The sequence below is a fragment of the Microcaecilia unicolor genome, chromosome 2, assembly GCF_901765095.1.
Source record: "Microcaecilia unicolor chromosome 2, aMicUni1.1, whole genome shotgun sequence".
In the NCBI taxonomy this organism is placed as follows: Eukaryota; Metazoa; Chordata; class Amphibia; order Gymnophiona; family Siphonopidae; genus Microcaecilia; species Microcaecilia unicolor.
Genome location: NC_044032.1, coordinates 42,668,922 through 42,676,352, shown reverse-complemented (window position 1 = coordinate 42,676,352; position 7,431 = coordinate 42,668,922).

Here is a 7,431-nt window from a genome sequence, read left to right as displayed (position 1 = left end):
ATATCCAATGATACTGAAGAAGCTTAGGGAAGTTCTGGCATGGTTCAAGTTTCTTTGATATACCGCATATTATACTTACAATCATAACGATTAAAAAGTTCCACGAACTGGTAGAAAAAATTACAATAAAACAAATAATTATAAGAAAGCAAAAGACAAGACAGATACATAAGAATTATAAAGCAGTTTAAAATATAACCCTCACTTAATAACATTTAAAAATAAACACCAATAAAAAGATTAAAAAAAACAAAAAAACATAAATAAATGCCTGACAAACTAATAATTATTAAAAACAATAAAAGGATGGGAAAAAGGATATTGGCTCTGCTGTCTGACATTTTCAGTGCTTCCTTAGAAGTTTGAAATGGTCCCAGAGGACTAGAGGGACCAAAATGATAAAGGTTAGGGCTCTTCAGCTTGGAAAAGAGATAGCTGAGGAGAGATATGATTGAGGTGTACAAAATCCTGAGTGCTGTGGAACAAGTAGAAGTGAATCGATTTTTTACTCTTTCAAAAAGTACAAAGACTAGGGGACACTCAAGGAAATTATATGGAAATACTTTTAAAACAAAGAGGAGGAAATATTCTTTCATTCAACAAATAGTTAAACTGTGGAACTTGTTGCCAGAGGATGCTGTGACATCAGTTAGCATGTCTGGATTTAAAAAAAAGATTTGGACAAGTTCCTGGAGTATGGCTGTGAGTGGGTCAGACCATCCATCTAGCCCCGTATCCTGTTTCCAACAATGGCCAATCCAGGCCACAAGTACCTGGCAGAAACCCAAATAGTAGTCATATTCCATGATACTAATCCCAGAGCGTGCAGTGGCTTCCCCATGCCTGTCTCCGTCTATTGTATATTCTTGTGTTCTTATGAGAAGGGTAGATGTGGTTTCTTTCCACAAAAGTGAGAATAGGACTACAGGTCAGTTACTCTGATCTCTGTGGTAAGTAAGTTAATGGAAACATTGCTAAAAGAGAGATAAGTGAGGTTTCTGGAATCCAATTGATTACAGAACCCAAGGGAGCATTGTTTTACTAGAGGTGGGACTTGTAAGACAAATGTGATTAATTTCTTTGACAATGTGATCAGAGAGTTGAATCAAGGGAGAGTGCTAGATGTGTTGTATTTAGATTTTAGCTAAGTCTTTGACACAGTACCGCATAGGTGATTTATAAATGAGTGCCCTCAGTATGGGCCCTAAAGTGATTAACTGGGTTAGAGGCTGGTTGAGTGGAAGACAACGAACTGTAGCATTAAATGGAGGCAAAAGGAATGCAAGGGGGGGGGGGGAGTGTCAGGTGCAGGAAAAGGTTTCAGCCGTTGCACCTACCCTTCCCCCAGGCATCTATGTGTGCCTTGGGGCATTCATAAATGCTAATGTCTATGGTGGCAATTCTGTAAATTGGCACCTCAGTTTTGGTGTCCCAATGCTGTGCTATGCACCTAAGTACACCAAGAGAGGCATCTGCCTCTGTGGTGCATTGCAAGCCACATTGAGTCTGACACTGTTGGGAAACTATGGGGTACACATGAGATAATAAATAAATAAATAAATTTTCGAAAGAGACATCCAAGTTGCGATTTGGACGTCCTTGCAAAACAGCAAAATCCAGGGGAGGGAAACCTGTATTTTCAAAACAAGATGGACGTCCATCTTTCATTTCAAAAGTACCATCAGGGACGTCCAAATCCTTAAATTTAGTCGTCCTTAGAGATGGACGTCCCTAGACATGGATGTTTCTGACTTTTGGCGATTTTCAAAACCAAAGAAATCCATATAAAAAATGTCCTAATGCAAGCCATTTGAGTGTGGAAGGAGACAGCATTTGTAGTGCACTGGTCCCCCTGACATGCCAGGACAGCAGTTGGGCACCCTAGGGGGCACTGCAGTGGACTTCATAAAATGCTCCCAGGAACATAGCTCCCTTACCTTGTGTGCTGAGCCCCCCCAACCCCCCTCAAACCCACTACCCACAACTGTACACCACTACCATAGCCCTTACGGATAAAGGGGGGCACCTTTATGGGTACAGTGGGTTTGTGGTGGATTTGGGAGAGCTCGCTGTTTCCTCCACAAATGTAACAGGTGGGGGTTATGGGCCTGGGTCCGCCTGTCTGAAGTGCACCGCAGTAGCCATTAAAACTGCTCCTGGGACCTGCATGCGCTGTCATGGACCTGAGTATGATATCTGAGGCAGGCATAGAGGCTGGCATGACATATTTTGAAAGATGTTTTTTAGGATGGGAGGGGGTTAGTGACCACTGGGGGAGTAATGGGAGGTCATCCCCGATTCTTTCTGGTGAGCATCTGGTCATTTCAGGCACCATTTTGTGCCTTAGTCATAATAAAAACACGTCCAGGTGAAAACGTCCACGTGTTCATCAGGGACATCCTTGTTTTTTTCGATTATGGGTCAAGGACATCCAAGTATTAGGCACATCAAAGTCCTGCCTTCGCTACGCCTCCGACGCACCCCCTTGAACTTTGGTCATCCTTGTGATGGAGTACAGTTGGGGGACGTCCTAAATCGGGTTTTGATTATGCCGATTTGAACGTCCCTGGGAGAAGGATGTCCATCTTCCGATTTATGACGAAAGATGGACGTCCTTCTCTTTCAAAAATGAGCCCACAAGTGACACATGTAATTATTGTGTTCTATAAACAATTGGCCAAATTCTATAAATGGCACCTTAAAAATCGGAGCTGAAAAACCACAGGGTTGAGTGATTCTATAAACGACGCTTAAACTTACATGTAGTTTAGAGAATATATTTATCCTATGCTCAATTCAGGCTCTTCCTTTTCCAACCTTCAACACTCCCATAAAATTATTACATCTTTGTCTAACCATTACCTACTATATCGGTTCAATTCAAGATGTTTATATTTGTTATATTGTAAAATCTGTTTATACATTTTATGTGCCATTCTATAATGTTTTGTTATGTAAGCCACATTGAACCTGAGCTTCCCTCGGGATAATGTGGGATAGAAATGTCAAAATAAATAAATAAAATAAAATAAATATGCGCATGCGCCGTTCTTGTGACTAAAATTTAGGTGCATCCATTTAGGCCACCTAAAACCAGGCCTAAATACCTGCGTCTAAGTTAGGTACAGATCGGGTGTATTCCATAACAGTGGACATAGGGCCCCCTTTTACTAAGCCGTGTAAGCATCTACAGGTGCCCAACGTGCGTCAAAATTAACTTACCACCCGACTACTGTGTGCCTCTTGCGGTAATTTTATTTTTGGCACGTGTCCGCTACTCGCATCTGAAAAATATTTTTTATTTTCGGACGCACGTAGCGGATATGCGCCAAGTGGCATCTGATGCGCGTAGGTAGTTACCGTGCAGATTCTTTACCACTAGGTCTATGGCTGGCAGTAAGTTTAGACACTCAAAATGGTCGAGCGGCAAATTTGATTTTCCCGCACGTCCATTTTCAGAAAAAGTTTTTTTAAAAGGCATTTTTGGTATGTGCGCTGAAAAATATTTCTGCGCACACCCAAAACCTGCACCTACACTACCGCAAGTCACTTTTTACTGCGGCTTAGTAAAAAAATCCCATAGTTTTTTTGAAATTCCCACAACCCACCCATTCCACGCCCATAACCATGCTCCCTTTACTACTGCGCCTATGAAAATGTACATGCACCGCCTTATAGAATACACCTAGAAAGTTGTGCGTGTAAATTTATGTATTTATTTATTGCATTTGTACCCCACATTATCCCACCTTTTTGCAGGCTCAATGTGGCTTACAGGGTGTTAATATGATATAATCATTACATAATATTAGATACATATTCTAATTAAAGTACATTTTAATTAAAGTCAATTAGTGCCGCTAATTGTTTAAGTACCAATTAACGGCACTGATTGGTTTGTTAATCAATTAAGTTGCGCGTGCAATTTCGCCATATGGCCAAATTGGCATGCACAACTTAAGGCACCATATATAGAATCTAGAGGTATGTGCATAACTTGGAGACATGCCATGGCTCGCCCATATGCCCAGTGGCGTACTAAGGGGGGGCGGGGGGTGCGGTCCACCCCGGGTGCACGCTGCTGGGGGGGTGCCGCGTGCCTGTCAGCTCCACTGGTTCCCTGCTCTCTCTGCCCTGGAACAGGTTACTTCCTGTTCTGGGGCAGAGGGAGCAGGGCCAGCGGAGCTGACAGACGCGCGGCTGCTCCCAGCAGCCAAGAAGCAACCCCGGGGGGGGGGGGGTGTTTGATGCGCCGGGGAGGGGGAGTTGATGCACTGGGGGGGGGGGAGTTGATGCGCCGGGGGGGGGGGTGTTTGATGCTCCGGGGGGGGGGGGGGGGTGCACAGCGGCGATCCGCCCCGGGTGTCAGCCGACCTAGGATCGCCACTGCATATGCCTTCCGTGTGTACACCCCCCTTTACAGTTAGGTGTGCCACAAGGATAGGGTGGAGATCCCATTTAGGGTACTGTAAACGATTCTGCAGACCGCACCTTCATAAATTATAAACAGGATGAACCAGTTCAGAAAGTGGCTACCAAAAAGGTCAGTGGTCTTCATTATAAAGCATATGGAGACATACTTTAAGATCTGAATATGTATACATTGGCAGAAAAACGGGAGAGGGGAGATACGATAGAGATATTTAAATACCTATGCGGCATAAATGCCCAGGGGAACAAAGAAGGAAAGAAAGGAAGCTCTGGAACGAGAGGGCATAGGATGAAGTTGAAAGGCGATAGAAATTCTTCTTTAAAGAAAAGATGGTGGATGAGAGGAAGAGCCTCCCAGTGCAGGTGAAAGAGATGAAGATTGTATCTGAATTCAGAAAGCGTGGGAGAACAGCGCTGCGTAACCCTAGTAGCGCTTTAGAAATGTTAAGTAGTAGTAGTAGTAGTAGTAGAAGTACATATGACCTCTAAAGGAAAGGAAGAGATAATAGATGGTATGGATGGTAGAGTAGATGGATCATATAGCTTTTAACTGCCTTCATTTTCTCTGTTTCTATGTAATATCATTCAAAATGTAGAGGAGTGTGGTAGCCATGTTAGTCCACACTTGATCTGTTGATCACCCTCCCCTCACCTATCCACACCCATCCTGTTAGAATATCAATGATATGCTTTGATGTCCCCATGCATACTTCCTACCCCCCCCCCCCCTCCTCCCACCCTGTCAGGCTGTCATAGTAATGCTTGAATGTTTTCACTTATGTACACTGTCAGCTAGCACATTTGCTTATTTCCGATCTGACGAAGAAGGGTGACCTTCGAAAGCTAATCAAGAAATGTATTAAGTTACAGTATGTCCAATAAAAAAGGTATCATCTTATTTTCTTTTCCATGTTTTATTATATTTGATTTCTATAGATTCTATATGGAATGTTGCTATTCCACTAGCAACATTCCATGTAGAAGTCAGCCCTTGTAGATCACCAATGTGGCCGCGCAGGCTTCTGCTTCTGTGAGTCTGACGTCCTGCACGTACGTGCAGGACGTCAGACTCACAGAAACAGAAGCCTGCGCAGCCTTCTACATGGAATGTTGCTAGTGGAATAGCAACATTCCATGTAGAATGTCCAATAGTAGCAACATTCCATTTAGAATCTCCAATGGTATCTATTTTACTGTCATAGTAATGCTTGAATGTTTTCACTTATATACACTGTCAGCTAGCACATTTGCTTATTTCCGATCTGACGAAGAAGGGCGACCTTCGAAAGCTAATCAAGAAATGTATTAAGTTATGTCCAATAAAAAAGGTATCATCTTATTTTCTTTTCCATGTTTTATTATATTTGATTTCTATAGATTCTATATGGAATGTTGCTATTCCACTAGCAACATTCCATGTAGAAGTCAGCCCTTGTAGATCACCAATGTGGCCGCGCAGGCTTCTGCTTCTGTGAGTCTGACGTCCTGCACGTACGTGCAGGACGTCAGACTCACAGAAACAGAAGCCTGCGCAGCCTTCTACATGGAATGTTGCTAGTGGAATAGCAACATTCCATGTAGAATGTCCAATAGTAGCAACATTCCATGTAGAATCTCCAATAGTAGCAACATTCCATGTAGAATCTCCAATGGTATCTATTTTACTGTCATAGTAATGCTTGAATGTTTTCACTTATATACACTGTCAGCTAGCACATTTGCTTATTTCCGATCTGACGAAGAAGGGCAACCTTCGAAAGCTAATCAAGAAATGTATTAAGTTATGTCCAATTCAAAATGTACAAACTCTGATTTTTAAAAAGCTATTAAAAATAGCCAGAGCAAGGTTAATCTGGAGTAACAAAAATGACAAGAGGTTGGTAGTACTTTATAGACTCACCAATTTTCTGAGGCAGAAGCTTTCAAGGACATGAGTCTGTTCCATCAGATGCATAAAGTGTAGATGGGTAAAAATATATAAAGACAGAGAGGACGGGCTGGGAGGGGGGGGGGGGGGGATATACAGAGTGCAAAGTTGAGCAGGGTGTGGAAAAGGAGTGATAATAGCAGTATAGTTATGCTAATTGTGAAGTTTGGAAGGTGTCCCTATGCTGTCTGTATAGGAAAAACAGCTCAGTTCATAAGGAAAAGAATAAATGAACAAAAACCAGGCATCACAAAGAGCAAGATTCAATAACCAATGAGAAAATACTTCATGACACTATCTAAAGTTTAGATGGCTACAAAGAAGTTGTGAAACTGCTGAACTGGAAGTGAATTAGACTTGAAGAGACCTTTTAACAGGTTTCTTTCACCCACCACACTTATCAGTTAGCTTTCTGCACCATTCCTCTGTAATTCTCAGTTCTTCCTCTATGCTTCTCCCACTCACTCAAAACCACTTCATGTAAATTTACTCGCCTACTGAACTAAAGGTATCTGCCAAAGTGGACTCTTGTTCCCAAAAGTTCATGTCTCAACAAATCAGTTAGGCTATAAGGTGGCACCTGCCTCTCTCTTAAAAACATGACTGCATTCTTACAGTGTTTTACTGGATAACTACTACTACTACTACTATTTAGCATTTCTATAGCGCTACAAGGCGTACGCAGCACTGCACAAACATAGAAGAAAGACAGTCCCTGCTCAAAGAGCTTACAATCTAATAGACAAAAAAATAAAGTAAGCAAATCAAATCAATTAATGTGTACAGGAAGGAGGAGAGGAGGGTAGGTGGAGGCGAGTGGTTACGAGTCAAAAGCAATGTTAAAGAGGTGGGCTTTCAGTCTAGATTTAAAGGTGGCCAAGGATGGGGCAAGACGTAGGGGCTCAGGAAGTTTATTCCAGGCGTAGGGTGCAGCGAGACAGAAGGCGCGAAGTCTGGAGTTGGCAGTAGTGGAGAAGGGAACAGATAAGAAGGATTTATCCATGGAGCGGAGTGCACGGGAAGGGGTGTAGGGAAGGACGAGTGTGGAGAGATACTGGGGAGCAGCAGAGTGA